The sequence below is a fragment of the Thermobia domestica genome, chromosome 2 (genome assembly GCF_964235325.1).
Source record: "Thermobia domestica chromosome 2, izTheDome1.hap1.1, whole genome shotgun sequence".
NCBI classification, from domain to species: domain Eukaryota; kingdom Metazoa; phylum Arthropoda; class Insecta; order Zygentoma; family Lepismatidae; genus Thermobia; species Thermobia domestica.
This window is the reverse complement of record NC_137455.1, coordinates 195952488-195971620: the sequence shown is the minus strand read 5'-3', so window position 1 is coordinate 195971620 and position 19133 is coordinate 195952488. Positions and strand designations below refer to the sequence as shown.

Genomic DNA, 19133 nt, shown 5'->3' with positions numbered 1-19133 from the left:
TAAATACGCCACTGTTCCTAAGAGATAGACTCAATTCCTTCTGAGACAAGGGTACTGAATCAGCTGGTTAGACATCCAACGAAGTCATGTATATTGTCCGCATCACGTTGATCACAGTCATCATTTATTCAAGAGAATATCGCAATGAAAGCTAATGCTTTTTCTCTTTTCGGAATGTCCTAATTCTAATGTAGAAATTGGTACCTCTTCTATTACTACAACGTGTGGAGACCAAGAAAGAGGTTTCTTGCTTATAAACAACCTCATCTCCTAACACACAAAGAGTGAAAAATGAATGACTGATCGAGACTCGAACCCGGAATCTTCGGCAAATTATGCCGATGTGTTAACCACTATACAACCCGATCCGCTTCCCAGAAACCACACACTCTCTCACTCCTGAAGTTCGTGTTCTCCACTCACAAGGAGGGTGTCCGAAGTGTAAATCTCAGATTTCCAAAAGGTTTGTGCTGATCGTTAGGGAGGCTTATGGAATAAAGATCAGCACAACAAAGTTTGGCGGAACCCTATATTTGGGTGGGGCAGTGCCCCATTTGCGATTTTCGGCTTTCCTAGTAAAAATCGGCCTTTTGACTTGAAAATTGACTTATTGTTGTCTACAATCGTTGTCATTCGTTATCATTTGCCTAAAATACTTCAATTGTGGGGTGGATCCCTGTGTGTGGGAGGCGGTTCCCCTCACAAGTGGGAGCACTAACTTTTTGAAACCTTAAAGTTTTCCAGATTAATTTCTTTCACTTTTTCAATTGCTCATTTGCGGAGATCCATGTGTCATGTACAGGCATGAAATCTCTTTTGGCTTCAATGAACTTTGCGTACACAAAATTGGAAATAGATGAACATTTGTCATTGCTTGTTCCTTGATTATCAATTTGAGCTTCCCACCGGTAAAGTTGCAACGCATGTTTTACTTTTTAAGTTTAGTTTGTGCACTTGATTTCTTTTTACTTCCAGGACTTGATTTAGATTTCCAAAACTTGATGACTTTTTTTCTTGTACTCTATTGGTACTGCATCGCCTTTAGGGATGTCATCTTATACAACTTCACATTCCGGATCGTCCACAGCTATGGTCACTGTTAAGCATTTATTGATGTCGAGTTCTGCCGTCTTTTCGACAACAAAAAATGGGATCTTTCATACCATATTCTAAAATATCAATGGAAGATTATGCCAATTCTTTTTCCTTATCTGTAATAATTGTTGCTACATATTTTTCAGCAGGAAATGAAGTTTGTAAAAGTGAAATGATATTCACAGGATTCATTATGAGGTTTCACATGTTCAAAACGTATCCAATTTACTAACACGTATGTAAATACAGTGAACCTACAAAATTCATAACGAGACGTAAGACACTGGCTTCCTAATGATAGATATGCAAACTCGATATAAGACGATAACTCGAAACAGCATCTGTCCAAGGACTTGTGCACTTCGCGAATGGGGTAAATAGGTTTGTCGCGCATAGTTTAAACAGCGTCAAATGAACTGCGAGTGTATTTAACATTGTACACGCAACCTTTTCGTTTACCCCGCCTAGGGTTCCTTTTAATTTTGTTTGCACAACAATATAGAATTGATTTACTCTATTTTTGAATACTAACTTTATAAGTTTAAAATACTCATAAATACCAAATAAATGCATGTACAAAGTTTGTCAATGTCTAAATTAGATTATGCATTGCTTATAATCGAGAGGCTTCGTTGAAACAGCAGTTGGGTAGCAAGTGGAGAGGGATCCTCGATCCCGCACCCTGAGTAATCCAAAGTAATTAGATTAACTGACATCTCTGCAGTTTTCTTTCATATTTTGTCTCTTCGTTGTCCTCCCTATACTATTTCTATTAGTCACGAAGTGACTAACGGGTTTTCTAGTACATGTATCAAAAGGTTCTGCAGGTACATACTTGCTAATCGTTAATTACAAAAGATCAAATATAACACAATTTAAAGTGAATATGACATCACCTACATTGTAGTATCGTTGTTGCTGCTAATTTCGGATGAGCGTTTCATTTTTGTAAAACATACAATCCATACAGTAAGCATTGATTCTGCCAAACCCCTATTTCAAGCCCTTCAGTTCTCTTTCAACTAGTAATTCAGCATCCCAGAAACTAGGCAGAGACTTGTGCCGCACCCACATAGTACTTTTAATCGCATATTTGAATTCAATTTGTCAAAATGAAGGGGGAATATGTATCGAACTTGTGAGGGGGAGCCTCCACACATACAGGGATTCCAGACCCATAATTAAAGTATCTTTACGCAAATAAAGACGAATGACAACGATTGTAGACAACAATAAGTCAATTTTCAAATCAAAAGGTCGATTTTTACTACGAAAGCCAAAAATCGCAAATAAGGCACTGCCCCACTCAAATATGGGGTTCCGCCAAAATTTGTTGTGCCGATCTTTATTCCATGAACACCCCTAACGATCTGCACAAACCTTTTTGAAATCTGAGATTTACACTTCGGACACCCTCCTTGTCAGACCACATGGCTTGTACCAGTCTTTCTGCTGTGCTTGGACAATTCCGTGTCCATATATTGAGAACACCTTTTAACGTTTGTAATTTCATATACGAGTGTCATTTCAAAAGTCTTGCACAGAGCGCATGTGCGACCATTTGAGTGGTGTGGTCAATTTCAATTTTATGTCAGTTGTGAGTCAGAGTTTGAGCTAGACGGTTGTGTTGTGTGTTTGCTGGTTCGCGTGGTTGTGTTGTGAGAAATTTCGTGTTAAAATAGATGGTAAACTCGACTCAAGTCGGATTACACATAGTGACTAGCGTCCCTATATCAAAATCGAAAGAATTCAACTGAAATTTACAATGCTTTGCGAGAGGTTTGTGGAAATAGTGTAGTGGATTGTAGCACTGTATCACGGTGGTCAGCTCGTTTTCGTGAAAGTCGTCTAGATACTACGGACAACCTAGGAAGTGGAAGACCATCAACTGCAACAGACTACACATCTGAGATCATTGTCAATGATAGAGAGGAACGAGGAAAAACATGTGAGGAAATTGCATAACAGGCCAGAATGTCCGTCACGTGAATTTACAGAATCATTACTGAAAAGTTCAAGATGGGAAAATCGCTGCCAGATGGGTTCCGCATGATCTGAGTGAAGAACAGAAAGCATGTCCAAAAGAATCGCAGAAGAATTGCTTCAATGTTACACAACAGAAAGAGATCAGTTTCTAGGACGGACTGCTGCAATTGATGCAACCTGGATACGAGATTTTGAATCTGAACTGAAGTCTCAGTCATCACAAAGGAAAAGTTTCGACTCTCCACAACCAAGAAATTCCATCGCCAACAATCAAAAGTTAAACGCATGATGATCTTCGCGTATAACATGAATGGAGTGGTAGCTACAAATAGAGTGCCACAGAGAACGTTTCGCCAAAGAAGACCTAACATGTTTGCAGCTGGTGTACTCATTTTCCACGATAATGCAAGACCGCATACTGCAATACAAGTGAGGGGAAACACTCGACAAGTATGGATGGGAAATACTTCCCCACCCAGCATATAGTCCTGATTTGAGACCACTAGACTTTGATTTGTTTCCCAAATTTAAGGAACCATTCTGTGGAAAACGTTTCGACAATTAACGGAGCGTCCAGTGAGGTGACCCGAGTGATCAGACAGCTCAACAATGAAGGTGCCCTATCGGGAATACAGAATTTACCAAAACAACCAAACACTCTCTCACCCCTGTAGTCTGTGTTCTCCACTCAAACCACACGGCTTGTACCACAGCCTAGCTGCTGTGCTTGAACAATCCAGTGTCCTCATCTACTATTTTAAATTTCTATCCAGTCATGGATATCATCAGTGTCGTGCCGTGAGGGGGCGAGCAGGACGATGGCCCCTGGTGCCAAAGTAAGTGGGTGAAAATTCGGGAGAAAAAAAGAAGAAAAAAGTGTCGACCTCACTCACATGTACGTGGGTCCGTCGTATACTCTCGCTCCGGGCAGTGATTTTCCACGGCACGGCACTGGGTATCATCGTGCAATCGCAATTTACGAAAACACAAATTTGTAAACTTTACAGAAAAAATAACTAACGGCGAAAGTGCAAAGCCTCGTAACTCATCAAAACCAAACTTTTCAGGAGAGCAAAAAAAAACTCTTCTTCTGTTACGTTATCTTATATGAGATACGAGGTTTTTAAAGTTAGTTTTTCAGGGTTTTTTTTGGGTTTTCGTTTACGAGCTTTTGCACACACGTAGATTCGGATATGGGGAATTGAATGCAACCAAAGTCGAAAATTGAGGGGCGCGGTGGCTCAGTGGTAGAGCGTTCACCTCTGGTGCTTGGGGTCCCGGGTTCGATCCCAGCCCCCGCCAAGTGAAATTTGTGGTGGACAAACACCGTGCTCGTGGGTTTTCTCGGGGTTCTCCCACTTTCTTCATTCCACCATTTCACTCATCTTTCATCATCACCGTCTCCTTTAGCCTAACCGGCATAACCGTGGGACGTAAAACTCAAAGATTTCATTTCATTTTTCCAAAATCTAAAATTCCATAACAAGTGGAAGTACGAGGTTTTGCACTTTTGCCATCGTATGTTATTTCAAAAGAGGAATATAGGCATAAAAGTAATCAAAATACAGTATATTAGAATCTTCCTCTGTTTTTTTTTTTTTTTTTTAAAGAAAGAACATCCAAAGTGTACGCTTCTAAGCACGTATTAGCCTATTCTTAGAAGCATACATTTAATTTCTATGTCAGTGCACTGTGTTAATTCACATTTTTAACGATAAAGCTATTTGACAGCTAAATCATCTAGTAACACGAGAAACATTGTGTTTAGACTATCGTCGCATACGCTCATACCCACCATCGCTGACCTGTCTTCGTCCTCGTTCTGCTTTAATTCGGCTAGATAGCATTTGTGCTGGTTAGGGGCTACCTAGCACAGATTAGTTTCTATTTTTGGCACTAGTTTGCATGATGACGCTGCATTTATATCCATTACGGTTAAGTTTTACTAAAATGAATCCGCAAGTAGGAATTTAACTCCTGTCACAAGTAATAATTGATAAGGTACTAGGAATGCATTTCCTAGTGAAAGAAGTACATGTTACATGAACTCATGTGTTTCCGTATGCCGCCATAGCTGCCGATTAATAGACTATTTTTCAGTGTATGTGGTGTATTGCTTTAAGTATATTAACTCTTAACATAGAAAGAATTCTTCAAAGTGTCCGCTAGAACATATTAATGCCGTGAGAGAAATGTGATAACTGTTAAGTTCTTAAAACCTCTATCCAGTTCTATGCACTTTCGCTCCTTTTATTCTTATTGTTTTGTGTAGAAAGCTGACTTTATCTAAATGGCCTTCAAATATTTAAGATTTTTAACAATCTATTTCATTCTTCTTATTAACAAATTTTCCACATCATTGCCGTGTTTGTTTTCTGTAAGCATTGTTCGATTGTTTCTAACCAGAAATGCTTATGAATTTGTATATTTGACGCACACAAGTTAATTTATGACTGTAGATACATGGGCTATTAAGTCTTGAACTAGTTGTGTGTTAGACACAAATATAAACTTTAACAATGTGCAGGTTCCCTTAGACCTGCCACAATATTTTTTTCTGAACTCATTAAGCCCAGTTTAGGTTATATAGTAGATTTGCTTGCCGAGTGATTAGTTAGGAAATCTTTCAGTTTAACGTCCAACGATTATGCCCTTTAGGCTAACAGAGACGGATGATAAAGGCAAGTAAATGATAAAGGAAGAATTGGTGAAATGAGAATTAGGAGTACTCCGGGAAAACCACGGACACGCGTTGTCAAACACGAACTTACTTGGCCAGAGGTTAAACCAAGGAACCTACGCACTACATGTAAGCGCTCTACCACTAAAGCACCATGCCTCCTTAATATCAGTTAGGTTATCTTCATGTAATTTAAGTTAGGTTAGGTTAACTTTGATAAGTAGGGCTATTGCTTAAGTTGCCTCGCTTAAGTGAGGATTGTTTTGGAAGCTAAGCACAAAGGCTCAAGCTTAATTTAGCCTAGCTTATCACATAAAAAGAAAACAATTAATTGTGATTTTATAGGCCTACATTGTAAATTTAATGTGTACCGAAGCTAATGAAGCTAAGAAGTATAATGTCACTACTTGAATACTATTTTTTTAATTACTAGAAATTAGTGTTGTATGTAGAATGTCATCAAGGATCCAAGTTCATACCAGTATAGATGCATATATTCATAATGTATTGTTGAAAAGGGATTAAACCCAGTAACACCCTTTGCATACATCACTCCAAGGAAAGCAATTAAATCAAAAATTACCTAATTATAGTTATTATCTTTGGGAATGCATAAAATAAATGTATACATGTGCAGGCTTCAAGCGAATAAAATTTGTATGTGTTTTATACAATTCTCTTTTATGTACAATAATAAACTTTGAAACATATTTTTTTTTATTTTTTACCATCCTAAAATAAACCCGCATCTTCTTCCATTGTTTGAAAGGCGTCTACAAAATTACAGGTAAATAAATGTTACACTTAAATTTTTGATTGTGCCTAATTCTAACGTTACTGTCTGTTAAAGTCAGGGTTGTTAAATTTTTGGACACCCTGTATAATATTTTCACTGTACATGACAAATTGTTTTTATTTATTTATTTATTACGCTTTAGAAAAACTGATATGTAATAATATTAAGAATAAATTTCTCGCAACTTTCAGCATTGTATTAATTATTCTATTTAATCTTAATCTATACTTTATACATGTCAACTTATCAGCTTATAACACGACAAATTATATGCAATTACCTCTTTGTGCACTTACTTATGGTAATACTGCATATATTCTGGCTACACTTGAATTTAACCGCAATAGATACGTAGCATTGTGGGTAAAGAAAATGCCAGAAAGGGTTAGCAAAATAGCTACTGGTATTTTGAACAATCAGCTGTTGTAGATATAATGGCGCCTGTTTTCTTTTAAAGTAACTGTTGGCTTCCTCTCTAGGTAAAGGTAGTTTCAACTGATAGTGTACAGTGTATGTAACATTAGTTTAGCAGGTATGGTATGTTGGTGCTTTCGGGTAGAACACACCACTCTAGTCAGTTCAGTAGATACACCGCATGTGTTTTGTATAGCAACATATTTCAACATCATAGTGTACAACATTATCAATACTAAAGGAAAATAAGGTTCATCTTTATGCAGCAAAATTTTCCATAACTTACCTAGGTTCTGTTTAATCACATCTATCAGTCATATCCTACCCAGGTTATTGTTATTCTGTTGGTAGCTTAAGTGCCGGTATTCATCCTAAGGTAACTGCATGAAATGGTTCATTATTTTCCCAGGTACTGTATATTTCAACAAAGGTTTACTACTAACAAGGTACATTCAAAAGTTTCTATGTCATTCATTAAATATTAATAATCAGGAATTTTTTTGAGGTAAACTGTATAATGTCATCTTCTGTTGATATCCTTACACAGACACGAGAAATTACACTCGATTCGTTTTAACAAAATGGGTCCAAATTCCCCTAACCCTAAGCTTACTCGATCCTACTTTACCCTACTCTGCTGTACCCTTTTGAAGCAGTCCTACTCACAAATGCGCAGTTGGAGTGTGTATTGTAAAGTTTATCAGTTGTTTTTCCAAGGCCATTGGCACTACCTTTCAGTACTTAATTCTTGTAAGAAATTATCATAATCAGCAAAACTAATAGCATAGTTACTCTCGTAGTAATTCATTTAACATAGTACTTATTAATTTACTTGACACTCTTTTACACAAAAGTTGTATTCTTTTTCCATAAACACAAGCCGGTACTAAGAGTAAGTTTTTCTATGTTAACTTCTGAATACATTTTTCCTGCATAATTTTGAAAAATACCTTTTTCATAGCCTTTATTTCTTACATTTTAAACATACAGTAATACTAATATTTTTGCAAGTAACTATTTTTCCTCTTGTATGACACCACTTTTAGCCAAAAGCAAAAGTTGTACATGTACAGTATTATTGAAACACGTAACAACAGCGTATTACAGTAATACTGTATGTGGTAAGTTCCGAAGTTGATCCTCAACTTGAATGCGTCAGAAATTAGTTAGACGAAACAGTTTGGACAAGTAAAGTCATTAAAATGAAAAGTTCAAACTTACTTTCAATTCAAGTAGGCTTAATACGCACACCATTGTGAAGGTTCACCTTTTGACTCTCATGAAAATATACACATTAAGACAAAACCATGCTAAACCTATGCTTTACCCCCGTAGGTACAAGGCACAATTTACTACAGTAACGTATCCGTTATACTACTAATACACAAGCAGTATAATTACATTTAATTATACAGAAACGTATTTTTATCCCTTGAAAGTTTTATCGATTTGCTTTGAATGCTAGATAACCTTCCTGTGTGTACTTTCGTATTCACACTGAACATCGTAATGATTTGTAAGATCCTTGTACTGAAAGCTCTTTAATTAGGTTAAAAAAGCTGAATACAATAAGGGACGAAAGGGGAAATGTTTGTTCAACCTAGAAACATTCAAGAAAATTTTTACGGATGTTATTCATTAGCGTTGAAGGGGGTGAAGGTTCAATTTCAAAGAAGAAAAAAAAAACTAAATGATAATGGAGTTTAACTTCATGTCAGTCCATCATTCAGTTTTTGCATACGTAATACGTGTAAATAATGTAACTGGCGTTCTTTTTGGTTGAAATAGTAGCGTTGTCGTAATAATACATAGAATTTTCTTTAGAGAGTAATACAGTACCATTAGTACTAAACACTGTTCTTTTATTCCTAAGGATATAGTATCCAATATATCAGATATTTCATGAAGTATCCATTATCAAGAACCGTGAAACTTAAAACATATGCAGCAATAGATACTTCACATTCTTAAAGCTTCAACTTCACTGGAAGTTTTCAATTAAAAAAAGAAAAGAAAAAAGTATTTTATCTTAGTCACGTATTGTATTTATTGGGAGCTATCCTGTGTTTGTGTTTCGTCATTTTTGAAATTAAGTTTAGCATAAGTACATTATGTGCGTACAGAGTTTTATCCATTATCCGTGGGTATTTTTAGCAGATAACCACAACCTTTTTGATCAACTTTTCAACGTGTCTTCAGTTTTCCACTTGAACTAGAAATCCAATCGGATTCCGTGCGCATGTATCCTAAGTATATTTGTGTGGGGAAACTGAAAATACGTTGAGAAGTAGCTTAAAATACTTGCAGTCACCTGCAAAAGAATAATAATTTGTAAGAGGTAAAATTTTGTTAGTGTTAAGTGCAGTTACACTAAATTCTAAAAAAATACAATACGTTAATAGGTTAATATACTTTACGTTTTTCTCAAAATAAATGAAGATTTCTACTAAAGTTGAAACTAAGTATGAGAAGATCTTGTTGTTGCATATGTTTTAAGACTCATGCTTCTTGATAATGAATACTGGATAAAGTAAGCGAAATATTGGATATTATTTCCTTAGAAGTACAAAGAAGAGATTAGCACTAATTTTATTTGGTAATATATATTCCATTGGCTCTGGTAGTAATTATGCACAACACAATTCGTTGAAATCTAATGCTCTGTAAGGAGACCATAGCCGAAAAACTTCGAACAATTTGTAATGGACAGCAGTATCAGAAACATACAGTCGAAGGTACAAATACAGTATTTCTTCACAAAGCGTTGTAGAAAAGCAGGGTAAGGGTAACAGGTTTTTTTTCTTTGCTCAGGTTTTGTGGTTGAAAAGATTGGTCCTGTTGAAACGTGCAATAGTTGTATTGTAGTCGAAAATGTTTTGTCCCAATGTACATAAATTGTCATGGCTTAGTGGCTAAATATCACCTGGAAGAGTGCGAATACTCGGTAAGGATTAACTTGATATAGGTTGGCAATCTATTTTCCTTCCTGAACTTCTAGATCTTATACGTTGCTTTCTTTCAGATCTTTAGTAACATCCTACTTAAAAATAGAAAAAGAAAAAAAGGTTGTTTTAAAACACGACATTCAAAAAAAGGATGCATATAAGTAACTTAGGAAACAGTTGCGTGATGCTCAAGTAGCGTTAGTCACTGTACTGTGTGGATAATATAATTATATTCTGAAAAGATCTACTGGTTGAAACAGAAAAAAAAAAACGGGGAAGCGATGTACTTACTATTTCGTGAAAAATAAAGAACCGTATTACGAGTATATATCGTAAAAAAATCCTGAATATACTTTCGTGACTACTCTATAGACTTATAGTTTAAAAGCAGTATCCGATTTATGAAATATTCAGAGAAGGGTATAGTTCACTGTTTTCAGCAAAAAATTCTCAGGCTGTAATGATATTTTTCAGAAAGCAGAGTTCAAAAAATTCTAGGAAATAGGTAAATTTATGTAAATTAAACCGGGGATAAAAGGACAAGGAAAATAGATTCAGAAAAGAATGTACGTAGTCTATAATCAACATTTTACACTTTCTTCTTCTTTGTGGGCTCTTACACAAGTCACAGTTTTTGCTTAGTGTTACGAAGACGTTTTTGTGTCTAAAGTAATCTTCAAACTTTTAATAACCTTGTAGATTCACTTTTTAGAACTTATTTTCCTTTTTTTCTTATTGAGCTGAAGAAGACGGTAACGTACGTTTCCGAAAAACCTGTATATAAACCCAGTACTACTGTTTTCATTTTATATGGACTAGTAAATACTGTATATTGTTTCTTTCTATAGTCTTTAATACTTTGTAAAGGATGCATATATTTGAACAACGTAAATTTCTTTATTTCAAGCATTCCGGTTCTAAGTTGGTATTTGCTACAATTGCTTAAGTTTCGGTAGTGGGATCTAACACCTTCTTCCTAGATAAAAGAAAAAAAATAAAAATAAAAAAATATCTAGCAATGGAGTGAGGAAGATTCGTTTGGATAAGTTTAGGTTAAAAATGTAACCTTCTTCCTAGATAAAAGAAAAAAAATAAAAATAAAAAATATCTAGCAATGAAGTGAGGAAGATTCGTTTGGATAAGTTTAGGTTAAAAATGTAAAACCTAGAACTTAAATTAGTGGAGATGTTCTTAGAAGTAGTGCAATGTAGTTTACCGTAAATACTAATTAATAACAGGGAAAACTACAAGTATACCGTAAGGTTTAAAAGACCTAGTCTTTCATATTTATTAACCTAAATCTATCCAAAAGTAACTTATCCACACTTAGCTGATAGCAGTGCTGACTACTGGAAAATTAAGCAGTGACAACAAATATTAACTTGAAACCAGGGCTCGCAAGTTGGCTCAGTGATAGACCGCTTACCTCTGGTGCGTGAAGCCTCTGGTTCGATCCCCGGCTAAATGGACAACATCGTATCTGTAGGTTTTCTCGGAGTACTCACGTTTCCTCCCACTTTCTCGTTTCACCTATTATTCCATCATCATTCACTTATCATAGCCTAAAGAGCATAAGCGTAGGACGTTAAATTGAAATATTTTATTTCATTTTTATAAACCAAAACTTGTGTATTTTCATACATTTGCAGTATGAATGGAAAGTGTATTAAGAAAGTGAAAACATGTCGTAGGCAGTGTCTCCCAGTGCTCATTGTCTTCTCGTGACGGAGACAAACAAAGTCCTGATACTGATGTTTCCATTAAAACTCTTTAAACAAAACAAGATAGTATTTTTTGTAGTGTAAAAGCTTGAGTGATGTTCGTGTAATTCAAACTTATTTATTGGTGCAGACCGAGTTCACCAATGGCTGATCTAACATCTAATCTTTATCGTATAAAATAAACAAGTGAATTTCGTTTTATCTCGAACTATGCGAACTCATTACTGAAACTAGACGTAGTAGATCTATAACTTCCATTTGCAATACAGGAATAAGATCATAAATGGAAGTTATTCTTGGGACGCTGATACCATGTCAGAAATAAATCTCTTGCCGTTTCTGCTGTATGAAGATTAATATTCAAACCGGAAATAGGGGTATATTTATTCAACTTCCGATTGCATTAGAAGGATGAAGTCGAACACGACACACATTCTTCGGACGCTTAATCGATTGTACTAAATTTTACTTCCCACTGTCTCTTACCGTTTTTGCTCTATGGAAATTCATAATGAAACCGAGAGTAGTAGTAAATATCTGTCATTTCCGGGTTTATTAGGCAGATGCAGGTGAAGATGGTATTTTTTTCGAGAGAAACTGAATCGATTCCAGAGAAAAACTTTTGTCGTTTTTTATTACCGTTTTCGTTCTAGAGCGATCAACGTTTTAAAAAAATCTGGAAATGTTTAATTTCCACTATTTCCGGTTTGAGTAGAGGATTACATATGAGATGGAATCTTTTGTTGAGATACTGAAGTCTCGATATATCTTATCGTTTTAACCGTGACACCTATTGACAGAGACAGAAATAGACTACCATTCTATAAGACTCCCAATACTTCTATATAGCATAATTGAGAAGTCAATATGTACATTGTTCGAATCGAAAGAACAATTTGAAGGTACTATGTTTAAAATAATGATAATAAAGTACTAATAGAAGAGCAAGTATGTAACAGTATTTCGTATGAGCCTTGGTGGCTTACTGGTAAAATGTTCATATATCCTCTGCAAGATTCTTTTTGTTCTGTTGGGTCACTTTCGGTTGATCAGTCAAAACACGATACGAAACAACTAAGATTCGTGTGAAAATGCATTGAAATCTTCCATCAAACAGCTACGCAAATTTAACGTCTAAGTTCATTAACTACATCTAAACGTCGGATTGCCCTCTAAACGTTCATGTAAATCAATAAAAGGAAATATGAGTGATGAATAAAACTTACCGACAGTTATCATTTAGGAAAACAGCCCTCTTTTTAGTTCCATTTTAGCTCAGGAAATAAGTAAATTTTACTAATTTCATTGCTTCGTGAATTTGGTTGCTATGTTATTTACAATCAGTAGTTTATTTTTCAACAATTCAAAATAGTGCGAGATACCAACTAACAATTTATACGTATTAATTATTGTAATAGACAAAAGTACAGAATAAGTAAAGCATTTTAAACTCAACTACAAATTCCGAAAATATCATACTGTATAGGATTTCTAAACCATATATTCTTAAGTTCAGAAATAAAATACTGACCCTATTCGTTCAACACTATCTGAATACAGAAAAAAGAGGCAATCCTCGCTTGACAAAATGAAAGAAATGGGTTGGAGGCAGGAGAGAAAAAGATCTTCAAATATGTCTTCTCTGTAATAATTTATATTTGTTTTCCATTTTTTTTTCACTAACGCCATTGGGGGGAGGGGAGGCTGGCAACAACTGTGGTCTTAATGGGGATCTGATTGCACTTTCGGCAGTGATGTAAAGCAGGAAGAATTTTGAAAAGGCCGATATCTTAATTAGTTGTAAGTACCATAGTTCCAAAAGTAACTTATTCAGTGTTCTGTCCTGAACTTTGTAGTATGACAGAATCACTTACTATATGGTCAGTATATCGCTTGAGCCTTCGTGGCTAACGCTCATGGTTCCTGGTTTGATTCTCAGTGAGGTACTTGGCTCGGATACAAACTGAAGTAGTTTTTCGCATCCAACTTTAAACAGCAGGTTCTGTCTCGTATAACCTCGGTGCTGAAACGGGACATTAAACTTCAAAAAATCAACCTTCAACAGTTTGAGAAACCCGATAGTTCATGGCCACAAAAGTAAATCTTATTGCTACCCGGTTTCTAAAGTTCTACGTGATATTATGCTCCATCTCTTCTTAGTTCACGCAAAGGACTCACTGTCATAGATTCCCTAACTATAATTCATACCCGGAATTTACAAGTAATATATATCCTGCCCATGTAGAAATCCTTAATCTTACTATTCATGTAATATCCAAAAGTTCTTTATATATATATAATGTTCCAAATACGTAGTTAGTGTACAAATACTAAAACGTTCGTGTACAGAATTGCAGTTAACCGAGTATTTGCTACTTCACTGACAACAGAATAATAAATATACTTTCTATTTGACAGTATATACTTTTGTTTAGCTTTTATACGGGTTGGCTACTATTTAAAGAGTTCGGTTTACCAAAACTCTTGTATACTTATTTACCGTGTGCTTCCGGGAAACAAAAAGATCTGGAGAACTATTTGATCCATCATTGTCAGAATGTAAAAGGACAAAAGTTAGGAAATATTTTCGTTTTTGGACCCAATATTCAAACTGGAAGTGTTAGAAATTAATAATTTCTGGTTTTAACGTTGATCATTGTAGAGCAAAAAAGTAATAGATAGAGAGACCTCGTTTTCTGCAATCGATTAAACGTTTCAAGAATACATCACGTATCTATCTATAATTCGACTAAAACCAGAAGTTGTTGAAATCCACACAACTTCCAGTTTCAATATTGATCTACATACAGCAAAAATGATAGAGAAAACCAGTTTTATGAATGAATTTTCTAAGAATAGGCATCATCTTCATTCTTAAACCTCTATTCAAACTGGAAGTGGCAGAATTCAACCACTTCCGGTTTTAACATTGATCGCCATAGAATAAAAACCGCAATAGATAGCGAGAAGCGGTTTTCTGTAATCAAATAAGTGTCCCCAAACTATATCCCGTTTCTACTCTAATCTTTCTACTAAAACCGAAAGTGACAACTCAACCATATCCGGTTTTAACGTTGATCGTTATAGAGTGAAAACGATAGCAGATAGCGAGATGTTTCGTGTAATCAAATGAAGTGTCCCAAGCATATACTTTTTATCTTCAATGTAAACTTTCTATTGAAACCAGAAGTGACAAAAATCAACTACTTCCTTTTTTATATTTAGTTGATCGTTATAAAATAAAAACTGTAACTGTGCCAATAATCAACCACTTCCGGTTTTAACATTGATCGTCATAGAATAAAACCGTGATAGATAGGGAGAACTGTTTTCTGTAATCAAATAAGTGTCCCCGTTTTCACTTCTACTACTAAAACCGAAATTGACAGAAATCAACCACTTCCTGCTTTAACATTGTTCGCTATAGAGTAAAAACTATGACAAGTAGTGAGAAGTGGTTTTCCTCAGTCGATCAAGCGTCCCAAGGATATGTTGCATCTTCACTCTAATATTTCTACTAAAGCCAGAAGAGAGAATATTTCTACTACAAGACAGTAAGAAGCGGTTTTCTGCAATCGATTAAGCGTCCAAAAATATAGTTCCCCTCCACTGTAATCTCTCTCTACTAAAACCGGATATGGAATAAATCTACATTTCCGTTTTCAATATTAATTGAGAAAATATCACGCTATAAAAAAACAAATTCTTCACATGGTTTACACGTGACACTGCTACTTCGTGATTTCGTTGAAACAGACTTAAACAGTCACAGTTCCAAGCATAATTACAGCAAGGAGACAAATAAAACTTACTTGGTTTTAAAATTAAGTACTAACTTTGTACCCCAAAAAAGTATTATTTTAAATGATTTCAGCCCTCTCTCGGTTAAACTGTACAAAAATTTATGGGTTTTTCTTCATATTCCAAATGTTGGTAGTTCAAGAATATTCTCAATGTGGATTAATAATCAATAATAAGCGTAATAGCGAGAGAAGAGTTACCGATGAGAACCTCAGAGATACTTGAAATTATTTAGTATAGCACAGCATTTTTCGGGGACGGAGATAACAAAGTTAGTACTTGCTTTTAATTTAGTAATATATATCCTATAGCGTGCATTAGCAAATACTCAGTTTTTTTTTTGTGTGTGTGTGTGTGATTAAATTAGCTTTCATATGCTTATACCTGTTTATCAGTTACATTGAGTTGAATTAAGTTTGAGTTTAACGTCTCTTTCAACAACGAGGCTATATGAGACGGGATCTGCTAATTAACGTGAAATTTAAAGTACATGAGCCCCCGCCGGGAATCAAACCCGGGTCTCGCACGCCAAACGCGCGTACGCTAACCCCTTAGCCAGGGAGCAGCTTTGTCAGTATCACGTTCCTATTGAGAATAACAAAAAAGAGTTCATTAAAATCCATCTACTTTAATTTCATAAACATCATAAAATTCATCTCTATACCAAGAAATATCAAATATTCTCAAAAGTTTCTGATTGATATGCCATTTTAAATTCCAGCGAAATATCCTTCTTCACTATCTCTTCTAGATAGATGTTAAATAACGTTGACGAGAGACATCATCTCTGTCGAATTTCTTTTCCAATTGCACTCACCTCTGTAATTTCTCCTGTTATTCTAAGATTTACTTGTTGGCTCATATAAAAGTTTCTGAAACTTCGACCTTTCCATTGCAACCCAACCGTTAGAAGTCATCAGCAATTCCCAGTTCACGCGGTCAAATGCCTTTTCTAAATTAATAACAACAACTTAATCTCCTCTTTTTCTACAAACCTCTCACCAATTACCCTTAATAAGCCAATTGCATCTCTAGTGCCCTTAATTTTCCTAAACCCGAACTGTTCCTCCTCAACATCTTCCATACTACCTTCTTTTCTGTATTTGAAGCATAAGTTTCGCTGAATGCTGTATGAGACTAATAGGTGTATAGCCACTTTTCTCTGAGTTCGATTTCTTTGCCAACGGTTAACGATCATCTTCAGAAGATCTTGGACTAGTCAATTCTTTCTTGCTCTCACCTCCCAAGTTCTTAACGAATTCAGTTGGTATGTTTTCTATCCTGGTTGCCTTTCTATGGGTATACCTTTTACAAACTTACTCCGAAGCTTATTAAAACCTTTATCATTCTTGCGAACTAAATTTCCTGATTCAGCATCTAGACCACGCGGTCTGTCTCTGTTCTCGTAAAGGTCCTTGACATATTCTTTCCTATTTTGTAAGACTTTGCTCTTGCTGACTACCTTCTCATTCATATTTTCCACTGCCATCGTAATACCTCCGTGTTTCCTCCACAGTTTTATACATTTCACCTCTTTGTACATTTCCTCATATTTCCAAACTTTTTCTAATTCTTTCATGTAGTCACTTTTTCTTTTGTAGAACTGTTTCATTGTTCTATCCGTTTCCCTTCAAAGTCCTTCCTGCAGGTCTAGTAGTTAGCTGCTTGTGGTCCCTGATTCTATTCCCGGTGGGGAAGCACAACAAAATAATTTCGTAATTATTCATCGCGCTTCTCGTTTATCCTAAAAGACATAACCACATCATTTTACTTTATTTTGTATTAACCTGTTTCCATCCCCTCCTTTCTCGCATTTTCTGCAACATCTCTTCTGTAACCTATGGTTTCTTAGCCGTTTTCTGTTCGCTGTAACTTACTACTACTTCGTCATATAATATGTTCCACCACCCGTTAGTACGTTCATTTATCCTTTCCTAGTTTGAGTACTTTTCTTTGAAGTTTTGTATGAAAAAATTTCGTACCTCTTTTTAACTTTTCAGTATTTAGCTTCCTTTTGCCTACTTTTCTTCTGTCTACATTTTAAAGTTTAATATCTACTTCCGCCAGCACAAGCTTATGATCAGAGAAAATGTCGGCCCCAGGAATGATCTTCGCGTTCTTCCAAGCCATTCTGATACTTGTCCTGAATCATAACATAGTCTGTTTGATATCTTCGGTCGTCTATTAAGGCTTATATTTTATTATAATTTTCCTCTACTTTTTAAGTTGTTTTTGAAGGGGTCGGTGCGTATGTCCGTATCACTACTAGATTTTTTTCTCTATTCTATCATATTTCTGTCATCAAGAAGTTCTACGTTCACTACCTTCTGCTTTAGGCGCTTACCCAGAATTATCCCAACACCATCACGGCCTCTATTTTCATTTGGCGTGAGTAAAACATTCTATATCCTTCGCTTCTCAATTTGCCAAAACTCCCTCGTAGCTATGTGGATGGCCTTTGGCGTGGAAGACCCGGGTTCAATTCTCTGGGGAACTCATGTGATTCGAATCCTTCGTTAAGCTGTAGGTCCAAATCTGATATAGCCTCGTTGCTGGAAGGGACGCTAAACTTAAATTCAATCCAATCTCTATTCACCATTACCTTCCTATCTAATTACACGAACTTATATCAAGATTTTTTTTTGTTTGTTTGTTTTATTTCTTTCTAAAAATTTAAATACCTGTGTGTTCCATGTCCCTATCCTAAACCTCTTGTCCTTGCTTGTTTCCCGTCTTCCGACGATCTTTCCCACACTCTTACCCTCTTGTTCCACAGTACTTCCTAAGACATTCCCCTCCCGGAGATGCGAATGGGAGGCGGGATTTTATCTCAGTAACCACATTTTAATCTGCGAAAGATCCGTTAAAGTCCGTTAGATCACACCTGGAACTAATGCCAAAGCCGCCGTACCAATCGCTGTGATTTTTACCACCTTGACTATTAAAAGATCTGCTCTTGGTTGAGCTACCGATGAATAAACAAGCAAACAAAAGAGAAGCAGTAATAGTCGTTTCCTGTAACTCTGAGACGCAGGAAATATACATAATCCGATTTCAACACAACGCTGTACTAGATGTGAATTTAAATGACGTTACAACCCTTTCCGATATTATGATTGGTGATTTAAAATTCATGCGTGGAATAAATTGTTTTATATGAAAAGTACTCATTTAACAGCATATGTTAACCTCGGCATCTAGGAATTAATTCTGTCGTCCTATTCAAACTCTATACTTTATTTATTTATTTATTTATTTATTTATTTATTTATTTATTTATTTATTACTTGAAGTTGGATTGCTAGTGTACAGATCGGTTAGAATTCCCATAGAATAGTAAGTATATTTGGTTATGATAGCAACAGTAAAGAACGCGTAATGTCTCGAGACCACAACCACTAATTGAAATGTTACATTATTGCTAAAAAAATAAAGCTGTCGTTAGAAAAAAAGGTTACGAAATTTATATCGGGAAAGTATTTTGGAGTTACTTCTCAAGCTTTATGATGTTGAGAAAATATTCAAGTTTTTACTGTACAGTGCCTAAGACTTAAGGAATAAATAAAGCCATTAAATTTGTTCTAATATACAATGTATACAATTCGAATGGTTTCATCTGTCAATTTAGTTGGGCTTTGATACTTACAACTTTACCAACGAAGTGAACACTTTTCCCAAGATAATACATGAGACTA

General features: G+C 35.5%; 1 protein-coding gene across 6 annotated transcripts in view; it reads left to right on the top strand.

Moving 5' to 3' along the window:
- Positions 1-6900: 6900 nt before the first annotated feature.
- LOC145678349 (uncharacterized) overlaps positions 6901-19133 on the top strand; it is an 86068-nt gene continuing 73835 nt past the window's right edge. For 2 of the 6 annotated variants that reach the window (XM_081748397.1, XM_081748392.1), the window contains exon 1: positions 7131-7380. The gene's annotated coding sequence lies outside the window, so the exon portion shown is untranslated. Of the gene's footprint in view, positions 7043-7130; positions 7381-19133 lie in introns of those variants that run through there. The other 4 variants (XM_081748390.1, XM_081748395.1, XM_081748391.1 and 1 more) reach the window with 4 other exon arrangements.